This window comes from Lucilia cuprina, chromosome 3 (genome assembly GCF_022045245.1).
Source record: "Lucilia cuprina isolate Lc7/37 chromosome 3, ASM2204524v1, whole genome shotgun sequence".
NCBI lineage: Eukaryota > Metazoa > Arthropoda > Insecta > Diptera > Calliphoridae > Lucilia > Lucilia cuprina.
In genome coordinates this window covers 44,929,920-44,939,892 of record NC_060951.1, presented here as the reverse complement: position 1 = coordinate 44,939,892, position 9,973 = coordinate 44,929,920, and positions in this window count along the sequence as shown.

The following is a 9,973-nucleotide window of genomic DNA, read 5'->3' as shown; positions in this document are numbered from 1 at the left end:
TTATATTCTGGGTCCTCATTAAATTCTAAGACGATCTAGCCATGTCTGTCCGTCTGTCTGTTGAAAGAACGATAGAGTCCGAATGGATAGAGCTAGAGGGTTGATATTTCATACAAATATTTCTTATAGGTAAGGTTTGTTTGATATTAAAAATGGGCAATATCGGTTCACGTTTTCGTATAACCCCCATACAGTCATAACTTTTTTAAAAATATGCGGACTCATGATTTTAGTCCATTAATTTCATAAATTTCAATAATTCCTTTCTATCAACCAGTATATATTGCTGCGAAATTGGCCATTTAGAGGTTTAAATTTTCAACGAAAATCGGATTTTAGGGTAAAACGTCAACTAAGAGAATAAGGTTGACGTTTTACCCTAAAATCCTTATTTCAAGAGAAAACGACTGTTGACCTAAAAATAAAATTGATTTATCATTTTTCACTAGAAATTCAATTTTTCACAAAAAATATAATATTTCTAGATCGATATTGTACCAAAAAATCAGTTTTTATCAAAATATAAATTTTTCATCAAAAAATCAATTTTTCATTAAAAAATATTTTTTTTTTTAAAAATCAATTTTTGGAAACAAAATCGAAAAATCACTAAAAAACGAAATTTTACTAGAAATTCGAAATTTAACCTAATAACTGATTTTACACTAAAAAAATAAAATTTCTTCCAGATAAAAAATTATCAGCTCGAATTTTTAATTAACAAATTTACTTTAAGATTACTAAATAATATAATTGTGAGTTTTTTAATTCTTATCCTTCAGCTTTTGCTAATTTTACATAATTCCGCCATCATTTGTTGAAAACATATAATATTGGCACAAAAACTTTAGCAACATAGTTGCACATAAAACATTTTGTTTTTTTATAATCTCGAATATTTGATCTCTGGCAACGGAAACCATTTAACACAAATTATACAAATTCAAAACTATAAAAATGAAAATATACGAAAAAAAACACAAAACTTATGAATTTCAATTAAACTTTAATGTCATGTTACAGGCATTAAAGCTTAAATATGAGCTCAAGGGGGGCAAATTTCGACAAAAAAAAGAAAACAATTATCTCTTGTTTCAAGCATAATCCCCATAAAATAAACTTTAAGCGTATGAACATGAAGAGTATTAAGCAAAACGAAACTGCTTAAAGGGATTCCAAACAATTCAAACTGAAACTGAACACCAACCAAAAGATCTGGAAACAACAATCTGTAACAATTGCCACAGCACAAACAGCATTTACAATAGCAACAACAGTCACAATTTATGGAAGGTTTTTGTTTTTTAATCAAATAACTGTCACATAAATATGACTGAAATACATACAACAAACAATATTCCAACAAATACAAAGCACAAGAATTTAACAAGTTTTTTTCTTTTCGTGTTTTGTTTGAAATCATGAAAATTATTTAAGTGATTATTTGTAAAGAAAGTCGTTTTTTATTTCTTGTACAAAGAGCACCCAATGTTTTGTGAATGAAAAGAGGAAAATAACATAAAACATTTATTAACAAAAGACTACAGGTCATTTTCAAGCATTTGTTATCAATTTTATGTGAATAAGTTACAAATTCAAAACAAAAAAAACTTCAAATCAACATGATATGTAAAAAAAGGTTCATTTCCCGATTTTATGACGTATTTGAAAATAAGAAAAAAAATTCTTAAATGTTTTACATAAAATTATGATAATGACAATGATGACTTATCATAACAAATAATCCAAATATTATTGAGGGTTCAATAAATATTTAAAAAAAAAATATGTATTTCATAAAAAATAACGTTTACTATATCACAACTATGTAGTGCATCGTGGGAATAACAGGTGTTTGCTTAAGATATTGTCAGATCTATGTTTTGAGAGTTAAAGAGCTCTCTTATGAGATTTATTGGCCTCTATTTTTCATTTGTTCACTTTCTGCCGATAACTGCTTCTTACTTAAGTTATAACTATCTTTTCAACTTTGCAATTTCTGTACTAACCGAATTGATACCAAAGTTTTTATAATTTGTCAATATCAAACGTTGTCAGAGTATAAGTATAAACGAAAACACTATGCTGTCACACGGCGCAACGTTGTCAAAATTGCAACAATTCGTTGACAAAATCTCAATGTTAACAAACGTTGTAAGCTCACTACTGACAAGCTCACTGCGTTGTCTAACAGCGCCAACAACTGTTGACGTTGTCAATATTAACAATAGTTGTCTTAATATTAACAATAGTGGTAAAGAGGTGCCTATACCTCTAGTCTGCCGGGACTATAAACTGGTGATGTCAAATGTATCCTTGGCTTCGCCTCGAAATGATTTGGCATGAGGTCTAACCAGAGCACCATATAATCTGACACTACAGGTGACCAGTTGCCCACAGGACTATGTCCTGGCTGGTCAGTCGGTTGAGGTTCCTACGGGATCTACGTAGTGGCTGTGGTTTAATACCCAAAATCGCGGGGAGAGAATGTTGGTTTAAGGAATGATATATCCTATACCTATTGGGTTGGATAATTCTTTCTTCGAACAGGTCTGTGTACAAAGCAGCATATGCTGGATTCCTAAACACGATCGGTATCTCTTACCGTTCTATCAACCAGCATGTTTAGTATTGCCCTGTAGAAATATATAATGACAACACTACGTTGTCAAAATCTGAATTTTATACGCATTCGTTGTCTCAATGTTAACAAGCGTGGTAAGCTCATTACTGACAACGGATTGAATATGTATAAGTGAACGAATTTAAAATAATCAAGAAGTTATTACCGGACGAGGAAGACCATTTAAGCCATTTATTGTTGAATAAAATTGTGAACATTTAAGTCAAATTTTTAAGGGGGCTTTTTTAGGGGCTAGGGTCAAATAAGGCTCTATAATTATAAAACTCATGAGGATCATTAAGGCTAGTATAGAATTTGGTTTTACAGCTTTTTGTCGAAATAGGACTATATTAAACATAATTATGAACTTAAAAGCCCTATTCGGTCGATTTAGTTTTATGAGGGCCAATCTTAACCATTTTCAACAGGATTTGCCCCTGAGACAATAGAAGACAATATAGAATTGCGAGCTGTAGTTTGACAAGGTTTACATGGATAGACGGACATAACTAAATCGACTCAGAAAATTATTTTGAGCCGATTCGTGTACTTTAGGGTGGGTATAGAACCAATATATCATGTACCAAATTTCATTTAACTTTCTTCAAAATTGCGACCTTTAGTTTGATGACAAGATTTACAAGCTATATCTGGGGTTTTAGTTATATGGGGGCTAGGTGAAGTAATAAACCGATCGTAACCATTTTCAACACAATTTGTCACTGGAATAATAGAAGATCATATACCAAATTTTATTGAACTATCTTCAAAATTGCGACCTGTAGTTTGATTATAAAGTTTACATGGAAATACGGACATAGCAAAATTTACTCAGAAAAGGACTCTAAGCTGATTGGTATACTTTATGATGGGTATAGGACAAATATTATTGTACGTTACAAACATCAGCTCAAACCCAATGTACCCTTCCCACCAAAGAAACACAGTTTTTTTCTCTTGCAACATCAACGCGTGTGTCATACGATATCCATTTATAGCTTAAACCACAAATTTGAATGAATTTCCCATATTGCTTTTATTAGAGAATTTAAATAAACATTAAATTAATACCAAATATTTATTAACAAAATATTTAAATACACATATACATATACGTTAAATATTTTCAATATGTATTTTAGTTTCCACCATAACTCGTATCCATATCTAAACTCTTTTTGTTCGTTTATTTACATTTAATATGTTTATATTGTAATATCGTTGTAAATATTTGCATTACAATTAGATACAAATGTTTATGATGATTTTTTAATTTTTATGACATTTTTCTATTTATTTGTATTGTTTAGAAAAACTATTGAATCGTTATTTTAATCAGCTGCGATGATATAGAGCGATAAATAAAAGTGAAATTTAATGGGTTTTATTGATGGCGGCCGCGGCGCTATAGTTAATCGAAAATTGTGATTGTGTGACTGTTTTAAGTGGAATGCGCTCAACACCTGATTAAAATAGAGATACATACATATTTATTTCTATGTTATGATTGGATATATTAGGGGGGTATCTTTGTTTGTCGAACCTGCGGTTTGATAAAAATAATTTTACAAGAAAAATTGAACTTTAAGAATTTTTCAATTGAGAACGTAAACTATCGATGGGTTCTTTATACAGATCTTTGTTTTAAAGAACGTTTTATAGTTATAGTTTGCTTATAATTCCCAAAGAGTTTATGTTAATTTTAACATTAAAGATCTAAAACTGCATGAAGAGAGGAACAAAAATCAATGTAACAATCTTGTTATAAGTTTCTCTGGGTTAACAGAGTATAACCAGATCGGCAGGGAAAAACAGATGTAAAATTTGATATATGCTAAAACACATCGGTGAGAAATACAATACAGTCACTAGGATTAATGAAACAGTGGGTAAATCTAAAAGGATTTTATGGAGTGATCATCATTAAGAAACTATGTCACAGTTTCTTTATCTTCGTCGGAATCAGTTTCATATATCTTAAGAGCCTTGTTATACTCGATGTTACATTTCTCGGAATTGCATATATGTAACGGGGTTTTCTTTATCCATTATAGAGGACTATATAGAGTTTTTTTTACCACAGATATTTTCCATGTAAAGGATTGCACGGGAATCTGTCCCAATACGGCTGCGTTTAATTAGGAGTAGGGTTCTATAGTTGAAACGAAACGTCGACTTTTCGACTTTTTTCATACAATTAAAAGTCGACTTTTAGACTTTTCTTCTTTAAGTATATTATAAATAGTCACTTTTTCCGATTTTTAGACTTTTCCGACTTTTTTCGATTTTTCGATTATTTTTTTACTTTTTTTCAAGTTTTTCCAGAGTATAATAGAGTTTTTGACTTCTTTTCCCCTTTTTTAAATTTTCGACTATTTTTGACTTTTTTCTACTATTTTCGAATTTTCGACTTTTTCCGCCTTTTTTAGACATTTTTCGACTTATCGAATTTTTTCGACTTTTTTCAATATTTATTTACAAAGCAGATTTTTCGACTTTTTCACAGACGATAGTCGAGTTATCAACTTTTTTGGATCAAAATAGTCGACTTCGACTTTTTTCGACAAAAAGTCGATTGTTCAATTATTCGAAAGTCGATTTATAGAAACCTAATTAGGTGGTTCCCCTCTAAATTTGGTTCACGTACCCACATATTGATCAATTAAGATCTTTGTTCTTCCAGTACTATTTCATTTCATTTTTGCATATGTAAGACTCTGACATCCTTAGAAACATTTGTAAACATAAGATTGTCTTCCTCATACAACCAATGCGGTCGTGTGCACAATTGATCTCTCACTACATCTGAAGGTGGTGCAAATAATATAAAGCTTAGAAAATGAGCTTTATTTTAACCTCTTAGTTATCTCGCGATCAATTCAATTTTATAACTGTGTCCCAATTTATATGTTAAAACTTCAAAATGATAATTGAAAAAATTTAGACAAATTTAATTTCATAAGCAAAAGCTTTTTAAAGGCTTTGTCCAAAAATATGTGACCTGTTTAACATATTTCCCAACCACTTCCATAAAACAAATGAAATTTACTCACACTTTTATCTCTCAACAATGTCATTTCCATCTAAATAACTCTTATCAAGTGTCACTTAAATGTCATATCAACTGACACGTAATGGACACCGCCTTTTAAATACACTAAAGCTTTTCTAGCTAATTGATAAGTGTTTAAAGAAAGGTTAAAAAAATGACACTAACAACAAGTATATATCGAATAAGGTATTTTGAATCATCCGCTTTTAAAATATCGAAACACTTGGTTCCTTCAGTTTCGTTTTTTTTTTCACTATTCGCTTGTAGATAATTTATTTATGAGTTTCTTCGATAAACGATTAAACCGTCATAAATTAAATTCCTTCAAAAACATCCGACACACAAAATATAACAAATTTTAAATTGACACCTTTTGTCACTTAGGTGCTATTGTACGTTGGTGTGTGAGTAAGCATTTACTCACATTTGACTCCATCCATTAAAGTTATTAAACATTTTTGGCGGTTTTATTTCCACCGATAGAGGGTAGGGGGGCATGTGTGTTTGTTTATTTACTTGTGTATTTGTTTGCGCTGGACAAACCTATTAAGTATTTTTTAGATAATTGATAAACATTCAATATTGTATGACAGTTTTTTTCTTTGGAAATAAGCTGACCAGACTTTAGAACATTAACATTTATAAATGTGAGATTCGAGCTTTGTGATATCAATTGTCGATTTTGGTTTATGATAATTTTACTTGGGCGTAAAATTTCCAAAATCTTTATGCATTTAGGACTAAATTTCCATTTTTTTATATCTTCTACTAATTTACTTTAATTTTACTTTCCCCACCAACACATACTCCTTGATAATGATAAATTCTGTTCAGTAACTTAACAACACCTTCCCAACTCCTTATCTGTCTTATTTTAATTTCAAACTTATATTCATTTATCTGTGTTTGTATCCCCACATGTGTTTAATTAATTAGTAATTCAATGTTTAAAATTCGTTTGAAATTTCTACACACCAACATTAATTTTTGAGATTGCGGTAATACTTCTATTGAATTTATCCAAAATAGAGTTTTTTTTTGAATGACTTGCAGCAGTCGGACTATCAGACACTCTGCAAAGGTGTCAGCTTGTGTTTTGACATTCATACGTTTATATTTAATTCACTATCTTGTGGTTTTAATTTGAATTTAAAATTTTAATTTTAGCGTGCGGTTTCGTTTTGAGAAAAATTTTATTGAAAATTAATTAAGAAGTTGGAGATGATTTATGTTTAGATAAGTTAGAATTTAAGATGGTTTTTGTGCGACTGAATGTGATAGTAATTGTAATTAACTGTGGAAGCGGCTCAACTATGAGAGACTTTATATTTAAAACAGAATTTTTCTTACATCCAGTAGTAAGTCCAAAGAACATCACTGCTATCAATCATAAAAAGTAACGACGTATCACTCAATCTATCTACCTATCTATTTATCTATCTATCTATCTATCTATCTATCTATCTATCTATCTATCTATCTATCTATCTCTCTATCTATCTATCTATCTATCTATCTATCTATCTATCTATCTATCTATCTATCTATCTATCTATCTATCTATCTATCTATCTATCTATCTATCTATCTATCTATCTATCTATCTATCTATCTATCTATCTATCTATCTATCTGTTTATCTACCTAACTATATCTACAGCCTCTCAAAACTTTTCCTCACATCTAAGAGATCTCTACAACTAACTTCCTAACCATACTTTATTTCCACTTCTTTGGAAGTTCTATTTCACCTATTCGCATACTTCGAACTATCACAATCACCTCATAAAAGCGTTTTATTCCCATTAAAGGAAGTATAATTTGCAACTAAATAATTTATAAACATTTATTTGCATTTAATGTGTTTCTTTTTTTCTTCATTAATTTCTAATTCAGCATCTGGCATGATGAGGAAGAAGTTTTGCGAAATCGTTGTTTTAATTTATTTCCTTATTACATGAACACAACACGGAGAGAATAAACGGCAAGAACACACACATCTTGACACCGAAAATAAGCAAGAAAAAACCTTAAATGAAATGATCAAATTTGAAGACAACAAAACTTTGAACGCGAGTCTACAACTGAGACTAACAAACAATTTGCAATCTCAAATCGCATAAAAGACAATAAATCTGTTAACATTCGAAAATTTAGTGGGGGTTGAGTTTTATTTTTTTTTTCTTGTTTCATCGTCTTCAATGTAGCTGTGACATGGTGATTTGTAGCCAGACATCATGCGCGACAATCATTATTTGAATATGAATTGAATTGCAAACAAACTACATAAACTGGCTGGGCTGACTGACTAACTAAAACAGAATGTATGTATTTTCATTAATATCTCTCCTATAAATATTTGTTTGTTTATAAAGTTATAAATGACTTTGAAATTAAGAGATTCGACTACATACCATCACTATTATCTTAAGAACCATTTAGTTGCCGACACACGCACCCATGTATTTTCTTAAAGTATTTGCACACTTATGAGTTTCAATGAATACTTTTGTTGAGTATAAATTTTATATCCAGCCAGCCACCTTCTGCAAATGCAAATTATCATATAATGTCTGGTTGTACAAAATCAAATGAAATTTATTTATTTATGTTTATGCAACTTGAATCATGATCAGGCATATAGGAAAAAATATGTTTTTCGTTAACATATGTATGTAGAAATTTATTAAAATCAAATGTTTTGCAAGGATTTGTAGTCGTATGTTAATATTTTCGATATATAAAAGAATAAATTGTTTAGCCCAAAAAAAAATTTAAAATAGAGAGTATAAAAATTTGTCAAATTAGTGGACTAATCGATGTTTTAGTTCAGTTCTAGTTCAGTTCTAGTTCAGTTCTAGTTCAGTTCTAGTTCAGTTCTAGTTCAATTCTAGTTCAGTTCTAGTTCAGTTCTTGTTCAGTTCTAGTTCAGTTCTAGTTCAGTTCTAGTTCAGTTCTAGTTCAGTTACTCATAACATTAATAATACTTATTAATCGCATCCTTTGAATACATGTCGTCCAACACACGTATAAATGTCTGTCTACCTACCTTTTTCTAAATTTGTTCAAAGATAAATTCATTACATTTTATTTCATTTTCATTATTTCCAGTATAAAGTTGTTCGTTTTTTGTATGTTTGATGTAACATGTCTAAATTTTAAAAATTTTTTATTTTACTCTTTCCACTTTACTGCCACAAACACAGCGGACGGATGGACTAGTGCGTATAGTTTTCTTTCCTCTGAAAAGAAGGGAAAAACTTGCAACAATTTTTTACGACTCTATAAATGTCTGTTCCTACAAAGAAGACCGTGTTAGAAACATTTATTATTTGTCTTAAAGCCTATCCACAGTAAAATGTATTGCTTGGGAAAATAAAATATTACAACGAATACAAAAAGTATTTGGCTGCAATAGCTGATAGTAGGAAAAATCAGGGTGTTAAAGGGGAAAAAGACTAAATATATTGAGTATAAATATTGACTGTCATAATGATTTTGTTTATTAATGTAGAGTGTTGAGATGTTTATGGCTGTCAGTTTTATAAGGCTGTCAAATGTTTTATTAAATGTTTGTTGATAATGCTTTAATAAGACTTTTATTTTCAAAATACAAGAAAATATGTACGCGTATTTATAAATTTTAACAAATTATATTTTCATTTCAATTTTATAGCGTTTTTGAGTTTCGAAAACAAATTCCATATGGCAGAGGAAGTGTTAAATGAATTATTTTTTATTAACCTTGTGTGGCAAGAGTTCTATTATGTTGCGTGTGAACTTTGGTAGAAGATGTTGTTTTTATGTTGCGGGAATTTTAAAATAATAGTTTAATTTAAAATTGAATTGAAATTAATTAAATGATCACTTAAATTGCAAATGTTTAGTTTGATAAAAAAAAATGTTAGTATAAATACTCCGTTTTTGAAAAAAAAAAACAAATTTTTATACAAAAACTGAATTTTTAAACAATAATGAAAGTTTGTTGTAATAATCGGCATGTTAATTAAAAATATTAAATATTGGGGAACATTCGAATTTTTAGAGAAAAATCAGTTTTTTAGATTAAATATGAATTTAAGTTAAAATTTATGTTTTAGTAAAAAAACAGATATTTTTCTAGTGGAAAGCTTTTCCCTTCATATTTTATAATAATAAGATGATCTCTCATTAGAATGTCCAATTGATATTTTGTTGATATTATTTTCTTCTAATGAGAATAGCTTAATTTCTAAGCTTATTTGTTATGTATTGATAACTTATTATGTGATATTGTGAAAAGCTTATTTATAATGAAA